Below are 12,068 nucleotides of genomic sequence, written 5' to 3'. Positions count from 1 at the left end.
CAATGGAAAAAAAAAAAAAAAGTAGTTTCCAAGAGAAATTAGGTTTTTGAAAATTTGTATCCACTTTCATGAGGATGACCATTTCCCAATATTTAAAGACATTTCTGATGAGTTTAGTACTAATACATAATTTTTAAAGCAATACATAATGAACTATGTAAATATTTGGAAAAAATGAGCTAATATTTTTTCACAAAACCAATGTTTGATGTTTCATATCACACATGGATAGAAGATCTATTCCAAGTGCAAAACCAAACAATGGATTTTAATGTAACAAAGTGCAGAAAGCTCAGTAATTTGGTTTTACATTGCCTATCAAATTCTGATATAGTATCAAACAATATTCACAATAAACTGTGAAGCCAATAGAATACTTCCGCTTTTTACAACTATCTATCAGCATGAGGACTAATTTTCTTCATGCTTCATGAAGAAAAAAAAAAGGAGGAAGAGCTTGAATACAGAAGCAGAAAAAGAAAGCCAGCTGTCTTCTATTAAGCCAAACAATAAAGAGATTTCCCAAATATACAACTTTCTTTTTGTTTTAGAAAATATGGTTTTGTTTCCCTAACAGCATATTATTTAATATGAAATGTGTTTGTAATTGTTGCTCTAAATAAATGAATAAACATATTTACATACAAATATAGTAAATATATATAAACAGAGTATCAAAACCTCTTTGAGGTCCTCAGTGATTTTTAAGTGTGTAGAAAGGTTTTTGCTACTAAAAACTTTGAGAATCATCTCTGCTTTAGTGTATCCTATTTACCTGATGAATAGTAGTTTTCAGTTATCACTAAGCCCACATCATGCTCACATTTAATTAATTCAAGTATATGCAAACTATGGTAAATTGCCCTAATGGTTCCCATTCTTGTATCCTATTTCCTTTGCCATGTAATTTTTCAGTTCTTCCCACTGTGGACAAGATACAATTCTCTGCCCCTGGGATTAGCCAGGTGACGTATTGTGACCAATGGAATGGTTAGCCCATCTAATACAAGCAGAGATTCCAAGGGACTTGAGTGAATAAATAAGGCTCGAACTGTCCTGCCCTCTGCCATCTCTGGCTTCCATCTTCATGGAAGAAATGGGGATCAAAGTCACCCACACCTGAGCTCAGCGTGACTCATCTGATCTCCCCACCTCCCTCAGTTGGCCAGAGATGCATGGCTTAGTTCAGTCAAGAGTGGCAGATCTCTAAGATGAAGTATTGCCTAGATCAGATGACACAAAGATGACCAAATAAAAATGCTGTTGATGACTCTACACTGTGCTCTCCCTGCATACTGACTTGAGACCCTAACAGCTTCTTACTCTTAGTTCTTCACTTGTTTACATGATCCAAATGTTTTGTATATCTGCCTAGTAGAATTCAGTTTTAGAAACTAAGCCTCTGTCTCTATTAAGTTCCCAGAAGGACAACCTGAAGCAATAGATTGTATTACCCAAATTGTACCAAGTAGTAACTTTTCACTTAAATGGCTTACCATTAAAACCTCTAACTTTCTGTGAACCAAAATGGTAAAAGTTTTACTTAGAGAATATAGTGACTTATTCCATATTAAAACAATTTTGTACATAAACATGAATTTTAAAAAAAATCCCTGATCATTAAATGGGGTGATAGTTCACCCTGCAAAAATGTTTTACCTGTGAGCTTTTCTATTTTTAGCTTACTAAGTGCATATACAATTACATTTTCAAAACTTTACACTTTCTCCAAGTTTGAAGTAACACGCAATTTGATTGAAATTGTTGAAGTAAATAATTGCAGAGGGACCAATTTTAGATTGTTCTAATACCTCTTAAGAATAACTAACCTCAAACTACTATTACAGGTACTTTCCATGCATAGAGGGATGCAAACTATGACCTGTTTTTAATAAATAAATTTGTATTTGAACAAAACTAGTCTCATTTGTTTAAATATCATCTATGACAACCTCTGAGGAGTTTGTTTCAACAGAGACCATAACGGGTCACAAAATCAAAAATATTTACTATCTTGCTCATTACAGAAAAGATTTGCTGATCCTTAAACTACAGCATTAGTCTCATAAAGAAAACACAGTATACTGAAGAGTCAATTAGAAACCTTACTCTTTATGATGTGGCCAGAGCTAGTTACCTCATAGAAGAAAGAGTTCTTACCAGTACAAGAATCTGATTTTGTGAGGGGATTTTTTTGGGGGGTGGGGAATGAATTCATATTTTGTTTCTCACAGAAAAAAAATGAGCAATACAGGTCATAAAAATAAAACAGATGCTCTGTGCTAACCTAAGTTTTGAGAGTGACATAAAAGAATCTATCAAGACTTAGAGATCAAGATCTGGGTTTGCAAACTAATGCTTGGGTTCAATGAACACACACAGAGATTTGTTTCTATTTTAACATACATTTTAATATTGAAATTCAACTTAGAAAAAAACAGATTTCCAAATTTAAAATCTTTTTTCTTGCCATCATTACTAATAAAGGCAATGATGTTTGTTTTTTCCATTTTTCCCACTTTTTTCCATTTTTATCTGTTTTTAAAACTCAACTTAGAAAACTTAAGGAATGGAAAGGAAGCATTTTTATTTTGTTATCCATTACTTGTAAAGAATGGCGCAGTGAAGAAGCCATTTAACTTCAACCTACCATATCTCATTATTATAAATCCTGTAGTTACATCAGCGGTACCCCATTAAAAAAATTCACTGGAAGCTCTTACTGTATGTTTTAATGTATGTTCAATTCTTTCCCCATGGATGGCAGAAACATAAATTATTAAAATGTAACTGTTTTGAGGAAAGGACCAGAAGATAACAAACTTGAATGAGATCACCATGAAGTGATTTTACGAAAGTTTCACTAGATGGCAGCATCTTAAAAATAAAGGAAACACAAACACTTCTCCAAAACCTCTCTACAGCCATCCAGTTGTTTAATTTCATTATTTTACCTCTTTAAGGGTAGGTAGAAAAACAATATGAATAGGCGGAAACAGAAATTCCACATCTGAGTGCCTACTTTATGCAATTTCTAAAATAAAAATAAAATATTTTTCAATAAACTTGTATTAAAATCATCCGCAAGAGCTCACAATCATACTGACACAACCCCGTACAAGCACAGCAGTGGTCCGCCAACAGGTTGCCTCACTTTGTAGTCAATCTCCAGACCAGTGCGGTAATCTAACCATTATGAATAATCCCAGCCTGCCTACTTCCAATGAATTTGCTAAATCGCACTTTTGAGTAAGACACCTTATGTCCCTTCAAAGAACCCCATTAGCTTCAGAATGTAACTCACTTTCCTTAGTACCGGGTCCTTTCCAGTTTTCTTGTCTCAGGTGCCCCTTACCTACCTCCCTCTATTTGCAAAAACCTTTCTCTGTCTGAGGGTATTCTTTCCCTCCTCGCTTTGCATGGGTATCTCAGGTTTTGATTATAAGATAACTTCTAGGGGCACTTGGGTGGCTCAATCCTTAAGCCTCTGCCTGCAGCTCAGGTCATGATCCCAGGGTCCTGTCCTGGGATTGAGCCACATCCGCTCCCTGCTGGGTGGAAAGCCTGCTTCTCCCTCTCCTACTCCCCCTGTTTATGTTCCCTCTCTCAGTCAAATAAATAAAATCTTTTAAAAAAATAAAAATAAGAAATAAAAAAAAGATAACTTCTATGAAAGGTTCCTTTGTCAAACTCTCCCTTCTATCTTATCGATAGCTGTTTGCATAGACCTCTTGTACCAATTTTCCAATCTTATTGTCCTCTACTTTTACATGATATTGACTTAAATAATTGCTGGATATAAATAAGTAAATGAATTTTAAAAGGTCATACAATTGTTAATAAATATTCTCTAAACTGATGATTAATTTTAAAGATTATTATTTGAAGCCCTTTCTTCCTGTTGCGATTTAATGGTATAAGCAATTTATTCAGACTTGGCATCTTTTAAAATGAAGTTTCCTGGACAGTTAACAGTAGTCAAAAATATGTTCAAAATCCCTCTCGATAAAACAAGGAATATCATGCGTTTTTTCCCTTGCCATCTTCTCTAGCATAATACTAACATTTTTCTAACCAGGGGAGTAATACACACAGCCTGTGCAAATTATTCTTCTATATTAATAGATTTTTATTAAATCTCAGGATTTCCATGTGAAGGGGTAGCTTACTGTCTCTCAATTTTGATTCATTATTTATTAAAATGAAACATGGAATAATACACATTAATTTTTTACTCGTAACTATTCATTCAAACTGACTTTAGACTGACATTAGTTAGTATTAGTTCGTTCTTCACCAAAAAAAAAAAAAAAAAAATCCTATAAATTATGAAGACCATCAATAAGTAGAAGATTTGGTGTGCAAAGGTTAATTATATAAGGTAAGGTATTTGTGGGTGTATACAGAGCTGATAGTCAGCAGCTATCATTGGTGTGCTCATATAATTGCTAGGTAATAAAATACTAAAGGTGAGCAAAGAACATTTGTCCTGAGCCACTTGAGTAATCACCCATGGTTGTAGGTCCCGTGAGCCCTGGGAGATGCCTGCAGATGCTTGCCAGCTAGCCTGTGGCCATTCATACATACCAGCCTCTGCATGTTCCCTATAGAGTGCACTTCCAAACACCAGTGGACGCCCTTGGCAGTGGCACTGGCATCATGATGGGTAAACTGCAGATGCCTTTAAGTTCCTTTGAGGCTAGTAATGTATACTAGTAATGAGAATGTGACCTTCCCATGGCAGCTTTCACACCGTATCAGTTGGTCTTTAAATATTGTGAGTATATAAAAGTCATAGGAGACAAAGAACTACAGTGCTATATCTGGACAATGTTACCTTAAAATGAAAAACTGATGGGAAACCTTGAGGCAAGTGAAAAAAGAAAAAGTTACAGGAGCATGCGTGTGAGTGAGTGAGTGAATGTGTATGTGTGTTTGTGTATGTTGGCCAACACTAGAGAGATGGTAGGAACAAAGAGTGGATTAACAGTAATAGGTGACCCAGTTAGCTCTGATGTTGGGATTCCCCAAAGAAGTTCAAAATTAGGGAGGAAGGCGGGAACAAAGAGGAAGATGAAAGCTGGTAGGTTTTCTTGACATAGTCTTGAAGCACTGAATTTTCCAAAATTCATTGAAGTGCTGTGATTCAAAAGCACACATAGATGCTAAGTTAAAATCATCATCATCATCATCATCATCATCATCATACTCAGTAAAGATCTCTGAAAGAGGTGCCTCACTATCTCTGTAAATATTTCAGAGTGAATTTTTATTCTGAAAGTCTTTCATCCAGCCTAAATTTATTAGGCTCTTCAAATATCTTTCTCATTCTTTTCATATGAAAGGGTTTGGAACATTTGTCCCCAAATTGTGCCACACTGGCATGTGGATTATTTTGGGCCAAAGGCAAGCAAGACTCTGCAAGCTTAAATTTTTACCCCTGTCTTCACCCCCTAGGAGAATCTACATTGGGCGTCTTCCTCGGAATAGGAGTCATTACCAGAGATAAATGTTACCTGAGTGACCCATCTGCATGTCAGCACAAACATTTAAATATCATCAAACATATGTCTCGTTGCACTGTGAATTGCCTGCTCCCCTTTGAAGCTCCAGGCCTCTATCCGGTTCCTTAGTTATGGGTGGCGTATATACCTCACTTTACTTTTCTCTTTGAACTTCTCATGCATGTAAGGTTCCCATATGTACAAAATCAAATCTGATTTTTCTGTTAACCTGTCTCTGTTAATTTTATTGTTAGACCAGCCAGAAGAATCTTTGAGGGTAGAGGAAATTTTCTTCCCCAAAGTACCTATTATTACTCACATTTCTGTAGAGCACTATTGCAGAAACTTAAGATTCATCCTTTTAGCTAGACTTTCTTGAAGTAGATATTGATGCAACTGACAAATCTGGAGATGAGAAATAGGAGGTAGGGAACACTGAAGCACTTTGTTAATGAAATTTAAAAATAATGTGTTAGTTAAGAAGATGGGAGACAGAGCCAAAAGCTCTGTGGAGGGAATGAATAAAGGATTTAGGACAGAGAAAAGGCAAAAAGATCTTGAGACTCAAAAGTGTTGTGTAATTTGTAGGTGAAAATGTCTTACTATAACAAAGAGTGTGCTTTCAAGAGTAAATTTTGGCTATTTCTTATACTGGAAAAACCCAGCAATTGTCATCTCTATTTATTGTCACAAGTAAGTATAAAACGGAAGGGAAAAAATAAAACAAATTGAGTAGTACTGTTCTCTTCTGGAGTCTTTCTCCAGCTGGTAAGGACCTCACACAAAACAGTTTGATTTATTTCAGATACTCAAGATGGGAAAAATAGCTCAAGGTAATTTTTCAAGCTTAATTTAGTTCATTTAATATTTAATGATTTAATGGAGCAGTCTGCATGTCCTAAGTGTGTCAAAGAACAGAAATGGAATTTTTAAAAGAACTCAAAATTTACAAAACATGTTTTGATTTTTTAGAACACCTATCCATTATAAATAACTCTTCCAAATTTTCTGATTCTATTTAAATGGGGACACAGTTGTGCTTTTTACGTAGTATGTGATCCATAAAACTAACCTGATCAATTCTTGTTGATGTGCATAAATTATTCATTCACTGGCCAAACAGGTGCATATTTAAAGGTAAGTGATTATATGCAAAGCACTAGCATGTGTCTGTGAAGTTTATAAGGTCCACTCTCAAAAAGTCATTGAGCACTCTGCTGACGTAAGCTTCCTAAATTTGAGACTTAAGATGGGCATTAAAATAATTATGAGATAGTCCAAAAGCTGGCTGATAATACATTTTCCTTCGTGTTACAAAAATACAACAAAAAGACAGATTTCACCTGACATGGAGGAGCAAGAAAATCTTGATGATGAAGGTCAAGGACTGCACACTCATTTTTCTATAGGAGTTAGTCAAGAAGTATATGAGATAGGCCTGTAAGAAGTACTTCACTTTATCCTTTCTTGTAATATAAGCATAAATATATATGCCAGCTGTCACTGCTTCAGCTCCAGGTACAGGCAGGAGTTGTGTGAAGAGCTCAAATCCCAGTACATGGGAAGCACTGTCAGCCAACCTCTTGCCACTCATTCTACAGGAATGATGATCCAGTATTGTCAACCTTCTAATTTTTTAGATAATACCTGAAACTAGGAACTTTTAAATAAAACTTTTTTATTTTTCATTGTTGGCACGTGATAATTTTATTTTAAGTATACCATGTTTGCATTTAGAAAGACAGCTAGACAATGTAAATCTCTAGGACACGTTGTAACCTGGGAAGCATGTAGTGGCTAAGCTGGAGGAACAGAATCTTCACATGTGGGGATTCTAAGAGGAGGGGAGGCTAAGATTAAAGGCCATGAAGACAGGAAGTATGCCATCTGGGCAGGAAACAGGAAACATTTGGTTTTGCTGAAACAAGTTATGTGAAGTAGAGCAAAAGCGAATATACTGATAATTTGGGCATATGCAAAATCATAAAGGCTCAAGTGATTTGGATTTTATTTCACAAATGATAGAAGAACAGTGGTCATCATGTGGGATAACCATGAGGCAGGGAATCTAATAGGAGATACACAGATCTAATCACAGCATTACCTGATATAGGCCTTTGACTTTTGAATGTGTGACATTTAATCAACATTTACTTATCTTTTTATCTACCTCTCTTGTTAAAAGTGAATTTAAAGCAGCTCTTTAATTTAACCATCATAAGGTAATACCTATATTGAGAACCCCATTTAGATGTAAAATGAAAGCACAATTTTTTATATGTTCTAGTTATTACTGTGTCAATTTCCATGGCAAATTTCTCAACTAGATTTACTCATATATTTAAATTTACATAATACTTAACTTGACAATATTGCAAATAAGTCTATAGGATAATTGTTGAAGACATCATTCTTAAATTTCTTCTCTTGAAGCTTATTTTTATACACAGTGTGACAGTCACCTTATTTGTTCGCCACCTCACTTAAGATAATTTGCTAAGAAAATCAGCATTTTTCTCTTGACCTCAACTAAGTTTGATATTCCCAATCTTGCTTGAACAAACAATTTAACTGAGTAAAGAAGAAGATCATGAAAGAGGACATTAAGAGAAATCTTTCACATTTTATTTGGTATTTATTTTTCTTTTTCTGTTTCAGGATATTTTGAAATTCTACTTTCATTGCCATGAGGCACAAAACTGACTTTCCATTTCATACAGTGGCTAGTGAAGACATTAGAACTAGTCTATATGTTTCATGTTGGAACACTTTCATTTTTTCAGTTTAACAAAGACTACCATTACCTTTCCTTTGACTAATCAAGTGGAATGAAAAATGGGATACCAGAGAAAGTAGCCTGGGTCGTAGAGGACTGAAATATTTTATAAAATGCATATCACCTACAGGATAAGAAAAAAAAAAAGAAAGCTAAGGGCAGTATTTCATTTGGGGGCCGTAGGTTTGAATGAAACTAGATCTGGAAAAATAGTTACATACTGTGGCCCTGATGAGAGTGGTTAGTGAAGCACCAATCATGGCTGGCCTTGGGGAGGCTTGCTTTGGTCAGGTCAGGGATTCTAAAATAACATGAGTCCCAAAATTCCTCTTTTATTAAGAATTAATCAGTCTTTCTCACACAGTCTATCTAATGAAAAGCTTGAATTAAATAAAATATCTGAGGAAAATTTCTTTAAAACAGCTCAAAAGTTTTAGATTCTTGGGTACTGATCCTTACCCAACGTACTTTGACTTATTGATTCCAGGATCCAACCTGGAGGAATTTAAGACTACAGATAGAGTATACTGTATATTTTTGAACAGAATAATCCTTCATTATTCTCAAAGTAAAGGATATTTAGTTGATGAGGCATTTTGCCTAAATTCTAGGTCATTTTCTTTCCTTTATTTCTATCTCTGTGCCTGTATCTACACCCATGGTCTTTCTATTATTCTTGAATTCTATGAACAGCTAAATCTGGGTGAAACCACAGAAGCTCAATGTAGATACTTAATTTCTGATGTTTATATAAAACCTGTCTTTACCATGACAGAGATAATAAAGTTAAATAAAAATGATTTCCATGAGAGAACAGAAAAAATATTTCATGTAGTATGAGATAAATCTGTTATCTGGCACCCCATGCACAACTGTATCATGATAGAGATTTTTCAAATTCTTGCACAGCAGCTGCAACTACCTCTTAACTTCTGCCCTTTTTATCCCATTCCTGCCCATTCTTGTAGGCAGAAAATTTCTTTTAAAAATTAAAACAAAATGAAGTTTCTTTATTATCTCAAAGCTTTCAATGGCTCTCTGTAGGTCTTTAGGGAAAAGCTCAAGACTAAGTATAGCTTAGTAAGCCCTTCTTACCTTTGTCTGCCTTATAGATTCATTTCTTGTCATACCTTTCCTAAAATTCTACAATCTTTCTACAATCAAATTATACTAAAATATTTGCTTTCTTGTAATCCAATCAATTTTTTAAAGCTGTGTAGAGTGGTCCTACCACACAGCTAGGCACCTGAAGGAGATTTTACCTGTTTAACTCCTACTCATAATTCTAGAATTGGCTCAAGTCTCTTTTCTAAAAAGGTCACTTTGACATTCCAGGCTAAACTAAGTGTTCTTATTTGGACCTCCATTATTTTAATGTACTAAAATATTTACTGATCAAAAGAATGAAAGAAAATCCAAATGGATGTCTCATTCTACTATAGAAAGTATAGAGACAAAGATTCTTCTTATGCACTGATGAGAAGATCCTATTGGGTGAAATGGTAGTGACTTTAATAGAATAACTGTACTCATTACAAGTTCTTAATATTGAAAATTCTCATATTAACCTTTTTGGAAAACAATAATTTTTACACATTAAAAATGCATACACTATGCCAGTTTATACTATAGTTATATACAAACTAATTTTGGTACTAATTTTTCCCAGCTGATCCATTGCTCAAGTCCCATGCAAGTGTTTTTGTTGTTGTTGTTGTTGTTTTAATATTTTAAAGAGAGAGTGCATATGAGTGGTGGGGACAGGCAAAGGGAGAGGGGGAAGTAGGCTCCCTGCTGAGGAAGAAGGGAACCTGATGCAGGGCTCCATCCCAGGACTCTGGGATTATGTCCTGAGCCAAAGGCAGACACTTAACTGACTGAGCCACTCAGGAACTCCTTGTATTGTTGATATTATTCTATTGTTATCATCCTTTACAGAACTGACTCCCAATATCCAATACTAGAAACATCTCAACCAAACTTTCTGTAGAGTTTTGATGCTTGATCAATCATTTATTTGTCCTCTCCAGGTGTCTCCAAATTATTTTTAACAAGAATTTAGTCCTTTCCTAAAGATAAATGGGTGGTTTGGGGAGGTGACCATTTATATGTAAGTGTTGTTGAGATACTTCAGATTTTACTAAATGATGTTAAACTACAATAACTTTTTTTATAATGGTGTTTTTACTTATATTCCTTCTTTTTGTCTTACCTATTCTGCCTTCTTATTCAAATTGTTGGGGCTATAATTGTGATCATTATTTATTAATAATTTAGGCAGTTTATGGTTGGGTCTAAGAGATGCTTGTACTCATACTCAGTGAAGAATGACACAAGGTAGAAGCTAATAAAACAAAACACAAGTTTGCAAAATTCAGTCGTTTTTATCATTTGCATTTTTTTTAAAGGTCAATTTTTTTTTTAAGATTTTATTTATTTATTTTGACAGAGAGAGATCTCTGAGCAGAGAGCCTGATGCGGGATTCGATCCCAGGACCCTGAGATCATGACCTGAGCCGAAGGCAGTGGCTTAACCCACTGAGCCACCCAGGCACCCTATCATTTGCATTTTAATGTTCAGTAGGCTACAAGACAACTAATGTGCCAGCATGCATATAGGTACAGTAAAATGATGTAAAAAATGTTTAAGGGGGTCACTGATGCAATCAATTTTTATCTGTCACTCACTGTCTGCCAGCCCCCGCAAGTGCCCATAAGTTGTAGACCATTTTATATGGCATTGAGGAAGGAACGTAGAGTATAACCAGTTGGCACTGCATTCTTTTATCAAAATTTTTATTAGTCCATTACCAAACCTTTTTAAAGTTCAATGTAATCTCTTGAGTTTTAGCCATGCTGTTCAGATTGTCATTTTTAAAAATATATTTTAGGACAGAAATATCCAGTGAGAGCCTTTAGTTTATAATTCTGTATGTTTCACTTTCTGCCTAAGGATCCATTACTTCTTTTTCTGGTAGATTGGATATTCCAATATGTCTTTTTCTCATATATTGGTTAAGTGCTAACATTTACTGGTTACTTACAATGCACTAAATACGAAATATTTTAGGAATAGTATCTTGTTTAATTCACCTAGAAAACAAGCACCCTTACCTTCCCCAGTTATTGGTGGAGAAATAAAGTCATATCAGTAAGTCAATTAAGCCAAAGTATGCTAGAAACTAAGGAAAGGGACATGGACTCAAGACAAGGTCCGACTTGTCTCTACTACCTAAACTTTTTATTAAGGTAAATGCTACCCTACACCTCAAAGTAAGTATCCTGCTCTATCAGCAAGACAAAACATCTGAGTTTCAGGTGCGGCAAAACTAGTAGCTATTATTCTTGAGTACACAAATATACTTTATTTCACAGAAATGTCCATGTGTTAGTCAAAGGAATATGAGTGAAAATAAATTTTGCCATGATTAAGTCAATGCCTTTAAGAAGTTAGCATGCCCCTTCACATCCTTTTACCCCATTGTTTTGGCTGAATCAGACAAAGGATCCAGGGTATGAAAGCGACAGGACACAATCCTGAGTGACTGAAAACCTGGTATCATTTCATGGGAGAAAGCTGATTCCTGGCTGCTACATGAACAATAAATAAACATCTATCAGAATGAAAGCATTTATAGCTTTACTAGTTAGTTACCAAGACCTAATCTACCTAATACACCAAGAGTTTCCACTGAAAATAATTTCTTTTTTTTTTTAAACAATTTCTATTTGTTACCTACTTCTTATCTTAATCCAAGCTGAGACATTATAATTTATGGGGAGTCTAT

General features: G+C 34.9%; 1 protein-coding gene across 4 annotated transcripts in view; it reads right to left on the bottom strand.

Moving 5' to 3' along the window:
- Window positions 1-12,068, bottom strand: part of KYNU (kynureninase) — a 134,333-nt gene that overhangs the window by 48,589 nt on the left and 73,676 nt on the right. The gene's annotated exons all lie outside the window — the stretch shown is intronic.

Source organism: Mustela nivalis, assembly GCF_964662115.1.
Source record: "Mustela nivalis genome assembly, chromosome: 11".
Lineage (NCBI taxonomy): Eukaryota > Metazoa > Chordata > Mammalia > Carnivora > Mustelidae > Mustela > Mustela nivalis.
The sequence above is the reverse complement of the archived record's forward strand: the minus strand, read 5'-3'. Positions and strand labels throughout refer to the sequence as shown.